Raw genomic sequence first — 12,597 nt, 5'->3', positions numbered from 1 at the left:
TTTCAACTGCCTTTATGGCTGTTGGAACAATTTGTTCTGGCATTATTCCGCCATGCTTGCAATAGATCTACCCATTCCATTGTACTTGCAGTAGACATCCCTCAAAATCACCAGTGGGTTTGGGACCTGTCAGTTACCTTTAATCTGGTTTAGCCTGTCTGCTGGGATTGTTTATCAGGTGTGGCAGCTAAGAAAATATTAGAGCTTCTTGGAGCCATAGGTGAGAGTTTGGTGGAAGGTAGATACCAAAGGTAGATGTTAAAAAATGTTTGACAAGTCTTCACACCAGAGGTCCTAGTCTTCCCTCAATACCACCTTCATAGATATAAATATGGATAGATAGAAAGATAAATGTTATATATATGTGTGTGTGTGTGTGTGTGTGTGTGTGTGTGTGTGAGTATCTGTGTGCACAGTCACAAGTATATGTATTTGTACATTTGTACATATACATAAGTATATGCTTACATATGTGTGTCAATATTCCTATATATACTGTGGATATATGTGAACATATATATCTTCCTAAATATGTAAAGTCCCAAATAAAATTGACAATGTCAAGCAAATATAGTAGAAATTCTTAGACTGGAGATTGGGAGAGCTAGATTTCAGCTCTCTACCAATTGTGACTTTGGATAATTCCTTCTCAGTTTAGATTCAGTTTCCTCAACCATGAAATGAAGGGATGATTCAAAGTTAGCTTTCAGGTCCTTTAGCTTCAGCCCTTATAATTGTAAATTTTAAAAGCTAGAAGGAAGTTATGAGAGGGGCAGGAAAGGAAGATGTTCATTTTTTAACGAGGCAACATTATTGATAGAAAGCATGCTAGATTTGGATTCAGAAGATGCCCTGTGATATCTGCCAGTTGTGTCCTGTGGGCACTTGATCGAATTTTCTGAGTTTCAGTTTCCTTATCATTAAAATGAAGAGAATTATATCAACATCGCCTATCTTACAGGGGTTGTTGTGAAAATTCAAACAAGATATGTCAACTATTATTATTATTATTATTATTATTATTATTATTATTATTATTATTATTATTATTATTATTATTTAATGGATATTTGGTAACTCAAGAATTTGAGAACAATAGTGCAAAAGCACATTGGTCTCCATGGAGAAAAAAAAATGCTACATGGATATGCTACATCAAGATTACTATAGACCAAAACTTTGAGAGACAGCTTAGTACAGTGATCTCCAAGTTCTTAATACTAAAGGACTTGACTCTGTTAAATATGGTTCAATATCAGAAAGAGATAAAGTTTTATCAAAAAAAATGACAATAAAGATGTATTAATATACACTTTTCTCTTGCACTTTGAAGATAAGATTTTTTATATCTGACTTGAAACTAAAAGTACACAGAATTGTTGTCTCCCCCATTAGAAGGTGAAGTCCTTAAGCATACTCCAAGTAAGGGGGATGGCCTGCCAAGCTACTTGGAAGTGGGAGATGGCCTGTGGGACTGCTGTGCTTTTCTGTTTCTATTTTTGACACTTAAAATACTTCTTGGTACATGATAAGCACTCAATAAGTACTTTTAAAATCTTGGCCCAGGTTTGGAATCCGGAAGACTCATGTTCATGAGTTCAAATCTGATCTGACACTGTGTGACCAAATACAGCTTCTTATAGGACAAAGGATAGAGCATCAACCCTAGAGTCAAAAAGAGTCATTTTTTTGGGTTAAAATCCAGCTTCAGGTACTTATTGGCTATGTGACCCTGGTCATTTAATCCTGTATGCTTTAGTTTCCTCACTAGTTAAATGAGCTAGAGAAGGAGATGGTAAGCCTCTCTATTATCTTTGCTAAGACAACTCTAAAGGAAGAGTTAGATGCAACTGAACAAGAATAGAAAATTCATTCATTCTTTCATTCATTTAATCCAAACAAGTATTCAGGTCCTGTTTATACTACTTACTAGTAAATTAAGTATAGTATGACTGGACAAGTCCCTTCTCTCTGTTTCCTTATATGTAAAATGAGAGGTTCAAGGTTCTTTCTAACTCTGAATCCCATGATCTTGCAATCAGTGATAGAGAGATGGGGACCTAGGACTTGATAGAAATAGAATGAACTTAGTATTATATCTATCCATTTAACAAATATTTTCTGAGTGCTTATTCTGTTCAAGGTGCGTTATTATTTTATTCTTTCATTTCCCTTGTTTTTCCATTATATCCTTCAGTTATTAAGGTAAACAACAATGTTTTAATAGTGAATGAGTATTAATATTTTACTCAAAGATTATTTTAAGAATTTTTTTACATAGAAATTTTTTCCAATTACATTTTAAACATTTTTTTAAATTTTGAGCTCCAAATTCTGTCCCTCCTTCTCTTCCCTTCCCCTATCCCAAGATAGTGACTAATCTATTATAGTTTATGTAAGTAAAATCATGTAAATCATTGTCATGTAACATGAAATTTTTAAAAATTCTACATGTTTAAGTATGTCATCATTTTAAAATTTATTTATTTATTTTTTTGTTGAGGCAATTGGGGTTAAGTGACTTGCCCAGGGTCACACAGCCAGTAAGTGTTAAGTGTCTGAGACCAGATCAAATTTGAACTCAGGTCCTTTTAAATTCAGGGCTGCTGCTCTATCTACTGCACCCCCTAGCTGCCCCTTATGTCATCATTTTTGACCCCAACCTTTTGGAGAAATATTTTCAGTCAATCTTATGCTGAAAGTCAAAAAGAAACATATAACTATGCTTTCTTAGAATGAGGAGGAACTGTTCTAATTCAACATCCTCAGAAAATAGGACTCATTTATTCAGCAGCCATTTATTGTATCTACAATGTGCATTAGGCACTAAGGATACAAATGCTCTCAACGAACAAGGAAGATGACATTACCCAGAAACGTGAATAAAAATCTAGGGAAAGTAAATATGAAATTATTTCCAGAACTCTACCAATTAGGCTTCCTATAGGGTGTGGTTTGAGCTGAACCTAGAAGGAACTTAGGTTTTCTGTGAGGTGGCTGAACACATGGAAGACAACTTACATAAAGGCATTGATGATGAAATGTTATGCAAGGAAACAACAGAAAAGAGATTAATTTGGTTAGAATAGAGGAGACTTAAGAAGTTAAGCTAGACAGGTAATCCCAAGAGAGAACAGTTTTACAAAAAACAAGGAGGGAAAAGTATCTTGAAGAAGAGAGAAATTAATGTATGTTGGATGAAATGCTAACAATAAATCAGTAATTATTAAGGACCTACTAACTCTAACCTAGGTTGTGCCTACACAACCCCTACTTCAGAGACAGAGACAGAGGGAAGAAGCCAGGAAGGGAGGAAGAGAAGGAGGGAGAGAAACACAGATACAACATCTCCACCAAGAGGTTATTTGGCCTTGACAACTAATGAGGGGAAAACTCACTGGAGTTCTTAAGGAGACATGTTTTGCTTCTGGATAGCACATTGTTCATTACAAAAATCTTGTCTCTGCAAATTCCACTCATTATGGCTAATGATGCCTAGTTTGAGGTCAAGCCAAACAAGCTGAATCCCTATTCAGCATATTGTTGTTAGTCATGTCCTGCTCTTGGTGACCCCATTTGGTATTTTCTTGGCAAAGATGTGGGAGTGTTTGTCATTTCCTTCTCCAGCTCATTTTCCAGATGAGGAAACTGAGGAAAACAGGGTTAGGTGACTTGCTCAGGGTCACATAGCTAGTAAGACTTACAGTAAGTAAATCTGAAACTGGATTTGAGCTCAGAAAGATGAACCTTCCCAACTCCAGACCTGAGGTTCTATTCTAAGGTCTAGTTATTCATGTGACAATATCTATAATAATATCTCCTTGAAGTCTTCTCTTTTACACGCTTAACAACCCAGTTCCTCCAGCTGATCCTCACCTGATATGTTCTCCATCCCTTCTATTCTCTTGGTCGCTTTCTGCTGGATGTGCTCCAGATTGCTGTTCCCCATCCCTTCCAGGGTGCCCAGAACTGAGCACAAGACCCCAGGCATACTCTCTTGGGCTCAGCAGAGCAGCAGCATCACCTCCCTAATGCTGGACACAAACTCCCTTTAATAAAAGGGCAGCTAAGAGATGCAATTGATAGAGCACTGGACTAACAGTCAGGAAGACCTGAATTTTGAAATCTGATTATTAGATGTGTGACCCTGAGAAAGTCACAACCTCCATGTGCCCCAGTTTCATCTATAAAATGGGGATAATAATAGTACCTAACTTTCAGGGTTAGGTAAGGAGCAAATAAGATCATTTTATAAGGCATTTGGCACAGTGCCTGACATAATAAGCACGCTATACATGTAAACAATTATTAATGCAGTCTAGAAAAACATTAACTTTTTTAGTAACTTCCATATCTTGTTATTGATTGATAGATGGAGTAACTTGTCCAAAGTTACAGAGCTGTTTATTAGTGGAGCTAAAAGTAGAACCCAATCCAGTACTCTTCCCACTATATCACAGTCCTGCTCCAATTAACTTAATGGTAAGTGAGAAGATGTGAACTAATTAATCAATTAACAAATATATATTGTATTCTATCATGAATAAGGTATTATGTAAGAAAAACCAAAATTTGGCTTTGTTATCTTTGATATACCATCTTAAAGCACAATATTTTATATTGGTATCTTGTTTAGAGATTGAAGTCTTACCCAAAAATGCAAAAATGTTTGTGGCAACCCTTTTTGTAGTGGCAAAAAACTGGAAATTGGGTGGATGCCCATCAGTTGGAGAATGGCTGAATAATTTATGGCAAATGAATATAATATATTGTTCTATAAGAAATGATCAACAGGATGATTTCAGGAAGGCTTGGGGAGACATGTGAAGTGATGCTAAGTGAAATGAATAGAGCCAAGAGAACGTTGTACATGGCAACAAGATTATGTTGCGATCAATTGTGATAGGCTTTGGCTCTTTTCAACAATGAAATCATTCAGAGCAATTCCAATAGACTTGTGATGGAGAGAGCCATCTGCATCCAGATGGAGACTGAATGTGAATCACAACATAATATTTTCACCTGTGTTATTGTTGTTTGCTTGTTTTTTTTTTCTTTCTCAAATGAATCTATTTTCTCACATCCTTTCTAAAATTTATCGGTTTCTTTTTCTTCCACGCTTGCTAATTCGATAGGGACAAGGTGGTACCTCAGAGTTATTTTAATTTTCATTTCTCTATTCAATATGAAGTATCATTGTTAAAAAGCTTGAGCTGTAGTACCAGAAAATTTGCTGTTCTGAGAGAAAGCAGGTTCAGCTTACTCTAAATGAAGATGTCCTTTGGAGAGCTTGTCTATTCTTCTGCTATATACTTAATAAATTAACCATCCAAGAATTATTTAAACACCTTCCAGATGCCTAGCAATGCCCAAGATCCCAGGAGATATAAAAAAAGAGGCAGTATAACTGAGTATACAAAATTAATACATGCAAACTCAATAAAGAACAAAATAATTAAGACAATAAGACACTGAAGAAATACAAGCCATCTCCTCATACTCAAAATGCCCTTTTCTGTGTGTCATTTAAATTAGCACTCTCATTAACGCAGCAGGTATAAATGTTGAACCATTCTGGTCTGGATTATTTGCAAAGACGCTATCCGATGTCAGCATTGAAAGTCTCATCTATAAAATAGAAGTTAGTGAACCTGTCCCAGGAGCCGGTGGTGTTACTCCTGCTGGAGGTACTACTCTTGTTAGCACAGCTTAACCAGCTGAGAAGAAGAAAGAGGAAGTAACCTCCCCCAATAAAAGTTAACTTGGATGCCCCTCCTCCCAGAAGCTTTTCCTGCTCCCCATCCTCTGCAGAAGTGTTCTCTCCCTGCACAGATTTTCCTAGAGCATTTTATCCAAGTCTTTCCTTTACAGTCTCATACTTTAACTTGTATTAAACTCATCTGTGAACATGGTGTACATCCCCAATGAAGGTAAGCTCCTTGAGGGCAAGAACTATTTCCTTCTTTGTCTTTGTATGAACATTTAGTATTAATGACACTATATAATTGTTTGATTTGGATGAAGGCAGAATTGGCAAATTTTATCAATTTTGCAAGTGAAATAAAGCAGGGAAAGCTAATCACACATTGGATGAGTCAACTTCCAACAATGCATTGATAGTCTAGAATACTTAGACTAACCTATTACAATGAAACTGAATAGAGATAAATGGAAGATTCTACATTTGACATTTAAAAAAAATCCACACAAATACAAAAAGGGAAAGGTGGTAACTGTTCTTAAGATTGAGGTTATAACGGCAATAAAAAAGTGATATGGTTCAGCTGAGTTTTGAATGTACGTTTATCTGACTTCAAATCTAATTTTCTGCTTTTATTAAAAATGATAGGGGTAGCCCGTTGATGCAGTGAATAGAGCATCAGTCCTGAAGTCAGGAGGACCCTAGTTCAAATCTGGCCTCGGACACTTAACACTTCCTAGCTTTGTGACCCTGGACAAGTCACTTAACTTAGCTCAGGAAAAAAAAAAAGATTTATGAGGAATGGTTTTTATTGTTGTTTAGTCATTTTCAGTTATGTCTGATTCTTCATGACCCCATTTGGAACTTTCTTGACAAAGACACTGGAGGGTTTGCCATTTCCTTCTCCAGTTCATTTTACAGATGAGGAAACGGAGGTAAACGGGGTTAAGTGACTTGCCCACGGTCATACATCTAAATGGAATTTGAATTCAATTCTTCCTGACTCCAGCTGCCCCAGAGAAATAGTACTTGTTTATAAAACATTGTAACCACATTTCATAAATCACAAGTATTTAAATTATTTATGCAGAATTATGTCCTAGGAAAAATTATGTCCCAGGGAATATCAGATTGAAAAATTGCTCCAGGTTTATTATACATTTCTTCCTTCATTTACTGTATAGTCCAACCAAACCACGCTTCTTTTCTTCACATTCGACAGTCCACATATATGTTCTGCATCCTTGGGGACATGGAATGGATGGACCCTTTTCCACTTCAGAGCAGGTATACTCTTAACTGGCTGCTTAGTCAGAACTCTGAAGACATATTAAAGGGACAATTTCTACTCCTTCAGCCTCTTCTTGCTGGCTTCAAAATGTTAAAACAGCTCTTACTGCTGAAGATCATGGGGTAACCCTTGTCCCTGAGACACAAGCCATGAGCTCGTGCATTCCTAGTCAAGCTTGTTTCTAGAACAGAACTGCTCAATTTGCATCATTTTTTTTTCTTTGGTAAGGGCCTTGTGAGATTTCAGAAAAGTAGCTGACATCTTTCCCCTTCTTGATCCCCAAGCAACAGGGATCTTAGCTACCAGGGCAGTTGTCACAGAAACAGCAGGGGAAGGCAGTGGAAAGAAGAATCACTTACAGAGAAAGAGAGACACAGGAAGAAATAGCTCCTTGGTGATAATCAGACTGCACTCAATAGAAGTAAAATATAAAATAATTTATTAGCAGCTCTCACAATGAAGCTGCTTGCAAATATCCTGTTTAGGTTTAAGTATTAAATTTCTCAATTGATTGTGGTCATGATTATAATTGTAATTCTTTAATGCTTAGTATTCTCTTTCCATGTGGAAATAAAATTTCCTATTCTCTATCTGATTCATGTTTATGTGCCATATCCTTCCTTACTTCTCCCCTCTAGTCTCTGCTCAGGAGGACCCCCTTACACTGGAGCCAACAGGAGAATTGTTCTTCAGAAATCTGAGATGGAAATGGAATTACAGCACTTGGAATCTAGTTCCCCTATTCCCAGAACAAGCCATAAGGCAGATGAAAGACAGGGACTTGACAAAGGTTATGAGAATCACCAGCCCTTGTTTCCCTAGCTTAGCACTTGTTTTTGCTGTGCTAGAGACACACACATATGTGCATAAATATGTTTGTACATAGTACAACATAGTATAACACGTGTGTGTATGGATGGATGGATGGATATAAAACAATGGCGCAACTAGGTGATACAGTGAATACACCATGATTTCTGGAGTCGAGAAGACTGATTTCTTTCAAATCTAACCTCTCACACTAGGTGTGTAACTCTGGGCAAGGCACTTAACCTTGTTTGCCTTAGTTTCCTCATCTGTAAAATCAGTTGGAAAAGGAAATGGCAAACCACTTCAATATTCAATATCTTTGGCAAAAAAATTCCAAATTGGGTCACAAAGACTAAGACACAACTATTCTAGACATTAATGCATGAGTTATAGAGAAGGTAACAACATGAATTGGTATGGGTCCCATCTCCTAAGTGTGTATATATATATATGTGTGTGTGTGTGTGTGTGTGTGTGTGTGTGTGTAATTTCTTTGAGGAAGAGAATTCCATGTTTTTGTCTTCGTATTTCCCATAACAAGTGTGTGACACAAATTAAGTTGCTTGATCAATTGCATTTCTATCATTTTAGGGGGATTTTATCTGTTTGGGGGGATTTTTTGGAGCAGACCTGTGTTCCAAAAAGGGAGTTCTCTCTTTTTGCAAAGAAAGGGAAGTAAAGAAAACTTCCCAGGAAAGCCTTTCTACTAGTGCTTAACCACCTGTTTCATAGCTTACAAATTTCAAGAGTTGTTTCATGAGCTTGGAAGTTTACTGAAGTCTCCAGAGTCATCTAGTCTACCTCCTGCTGGAGGGAGGATAGACTTAAAAATACAAAATGAGAAATTCATTTTTAGGCATGACCAATGTATGAATGTATTTTTTGGTGGTGTGTATTTATTATGAAGCTTTTATTTTTATTTTATTGTTAAATTGTATAGAAGAATGGTAGAGAAACATAATAAATGCATGAAAATAAATAATACAAGTTAAAAGGTAATGAAAATTGTGTGTGTTCTTGTAAAAGGAAAGGTCCTTTTATATAAGGACCTCATGTTCCATAAAAATACATATATTCTAAGTTTATGTCCACTGATCTGGGAGGAAATCCAAATAATTCATTTAGTTCATAATATAAAAATTCTTATAAAATCAATTCTTTGGAAACTGGAAATAATTGATACACAGATAGGCTTATTCAGCTCATACATAGAAAACAGAAGGGATTTCATGGAAAGTAAAATATTTGAGTTAGAATTTGAAATTCCTTACAGATTCTAGTCTTCTCCATAGCCTGCTAGGTTGTGGCGCTCAACAGATAAGAAAATGAGGATGGAAATTAAAGGGTAAATGACACAAGAATCTATAAACTAGGAAGAAAGGAAGTGGAATATTTCATAGAGTGGAATGAGCAGTCTGAGGCTAAAAATTTAAATCTCAAATTAAAGAGTCACTTCAATTTTTAAGTATGACAACTTTCCAGGTCTATCTCTTCTTCATAGATGTGAGAAACAGAGGGGAGTCAGATTCTACTTCTTACTTTGCTACTAACTAACTGTGTGATTTTGGTACAATTATTTCTCCTTTCTTAGTTTTTTCACCTATAAAATGGGAAGGGTGGTATGGTCCAGGTTTGTTTTTTGGAGGGATGGGTAGGGAGATGGGGAGGCAATTGAGGCAATTGAGACTTGGTCAAAGTCACACAGATAGTAAGTATCAAATGCCAGTGTTCTACTTATTGTGCCTAGATGCCCCTGGCCCTGCAGTTCTTAAATTTTTTTGCATATGTATGTGATGGACCTATATGGCAGTCTAGTAAAGTCCATTGGACCCTGTCTCAGAATAATGTTTTTAAATTCAGAAAACAAAATAGAAAGGGTTACAAAGAACACCAGTTATGTTTAAATGCAATCATTAAAATATTTAAAAACCAACCTCATGAACTACAAGTTCAACCTAAATGATTGCTAAAGTACCTTCCTATTCTGAATCCTATCCCAGCTCAATAGGACTTTGATTTAACTCCACAAAAATAAATTACTTTAGCACCATCTACTGGAAAGCTTTGAACATTAAACAGTGTGAAATAAGTTTAACATTTTTTTAATATATATTTTGTTATCCTCAATTACATGTAAAAAAAAAATTAACAATAGTTTTTTAAACTTTGGGGTTCCAAATTCTCTCCCCCACTTCTATCCCATTCTGTTTCTTTGAAAAGGTATGAACTTTGATTTTGTTTTATACATATATTCCTATTAACCATGTTGCAAAAGAAAGCACATAAAACATAATAAAAATAAAGCTTTTAAAAAGTTTGCTTGGATCTGCATTCAGAGTTTCTCAATTCTCTTTCTTGATATAAATAGCACTTTTTATCTTGGGTCCTTTGGAATTGTTTTCATCAGAATGGCTAACTCTTGTGAAGTTGCTGTTACTTTTCCTGGTTCTGTTCACTTCACTTTTCATGAGTTCATATAAATTTTTTTTATGGTTTTTTTTTTTCTGAAAATCACCATGCTTGTCATTTTTTTCCTCAATGCCAAGTCCTAGTTTTGTTCACTAGTTCAGTTTTTTAACCTTCAATTTCATTAATCTCTATTTCAATTTCCATTTTTATATTTAAGAATTTATAATTCGTTTCTTCTTTAGTTTTTTTTTTTTTTTTTAAGTTTTAGGCCCTGTTCATTGATCTATTCTCTCTTTTATTGATTATACATTTAGTCATAAATGTTCCCTTAAACTGCTTTGCTACCCTCCACAGATTTTGGAATGTTGTCTTCATTGTTGTCATTCTCTTTAATGAAATTATTGATTGATTTTGATGGGTTCTTTGATCCACTTATTCTGTAAGATTATTTAGTTTCCAAATCGTTTTTTAACCTGCACTTCCACATCCCTTTTTTAAGTGTAATTTTTATTGAATTCCATTATGGTCTGAAAAAAGCATATTTAACATTTATGCTTTTCTGCTTTTGGGTTATACATGGTTACATGGTTAATTTTAGTGTCATGTATAAAGAAAAAGATATATTCTTTTCTTATTCCTATTCAGCTTTCTCCAGAGGTACATCATCTCTAAATTTTCTAAGATTCTATTTATCTCAACTTCTTATTTATTTTATGGTTAGATTTATTTTTTTCTGAGAGGGCAAAGTTGAGGTCCCCCACTAAAATTACTTTATTGTCTATTTCTTCCCATAATTCACTTAACTTTCCCTTTAACAATTTGGAAGTTATAATTTTAAAAGCATATATATTTAGTATTGACATAATTTCATTGATTATGGTATGTTTTAGCAAAATGTAATTTCTCTTCTTACCCCTATTTTTGCTTTTTCTTTGCCTATGATCATGATATATATATATATATATATATATATATATATATATATATATATATATATATTCCTGCCTTTTTTATTTTAGCTGAAGCAAAATAGATTCTGCACCACCCCCTTATTTAATTTTGTGTGTCTCTCTCTGTTTAAAGTTTGTTTCTTGTAAACAACATATGGTAGGATTCTGGTTCCTAATCCATTCTGCTATCTGCTTCTGTTTTATGGTTGAATCCATCCAATTAACATTCAGTTATGATAACAAACTGTGCATTTCCCTCTATCCTATTTTCTTCTGTTTATCCTTCTCTCTCTTTATCCGGTCCTTCCTCATTTTTGCTTCAGAGCATAACCATGTTTTATCAGCCCTCCCTTTTGTTATTCCCCTTTCACTAATCCCCTTCCCCTCCTACTCCTCCATTGGGTAAGATAGACTTCTATTACTGATTGAATATGCTTATAATATATTGTCCTTTTTTGAACCAATTTAGATGTGAGTGAGGTTCAAATGTTGCCTGCCTCCATACCATTTCTCCCTCCACTGTAAGAGCTCTTCCCTGAGCACCTCTATTTTATGAGATAATTTTCCCCATTCTTCCTCTCCTATCCCTCTTCTTCCAGGACATTCCTTTTTCTTGCCCATCCTCCCCCCTTTTTTACATCTCAATATAATTGACTCACTCCTGCATCCTCTTTCTATGTAGAATTGTTCTAATTGCTCTAAAAATGATTAAGTTCCTAGAAGATACATAAAAAGATAGACTATTTAACCTTATTGAATCCCTTATAATTTCCCTTTCTTATTTACATTTTATTCTTCTCTTGAGTCTTATATGTGAAATTAAAATTTTCCATTCAGGTCTGGTTCTTTCTTATCAGGAATGTTTGAAAGTCCTTTATTTCACTAAATAATCCTTTTTTCCCCTTGAAGTACTATACCCAGGTTTGCTGCATAGGTTATAGCCTTCTTCAATATATTCTAAGCCCTCTGCTCTTTTAATGTCACAGCTGCTACATCCTATGTGATCCTGGTCATAGTTCCACAGTTTTTAAATTGTTTTTCTTGTTGCTTATACTATTTTCTTTTTAACCTAGAAATAATATTTCTGAGAATTTTCTATTTGGATTTCATTCAGGAAGTTATCAGTAGATTCTTTCAATTTCTAATTTAGCTTCTGATTCTAGGAAGTTTTTCTTGATACCTTCTTGAAACATGTCTTGATTCTTTCCTTGATCATGGTTTTCAGATAATCCAATAAATTTTAAATTATCTCTCCCCAATCTATTTTCCAGTCAGTTTTTTTTTCCAATGACATAACACTTTACCTAATTTTTTTTTTCAGTCTTTTTGACTCTTTTACTTTTTTTAATGCCATTAGCTTTCAGCCCAGTTCTAATTTTTCTTTTTCCTGAAGCAATTGGGGTTAAGTGACTTGCCCAGGGTCACTTCTAGAAAGT

Source organism: Sminthopsis crassicaudata, chromosome 2 (assembly GCF_048593235.1).
Source record: "Sminthopsis crassicaudata isolate SCR6 chromosome 2, ASM4859323v1, whole genome shotgun sequence".
In the NCBI taxonomy this organism is placed as follows: domain Eukaryota; kingdom Metazoa; phylum Chordata; class Mammalia; order Dasyuromorphia; family Dasyuridae; genus Sminthopsis; species Sminthopsis crassicaudata.
The sequence above is the reverse complement of the archived record's forward strand: the minus strand, read 5'-3'. Positions refer to the sequence as shown.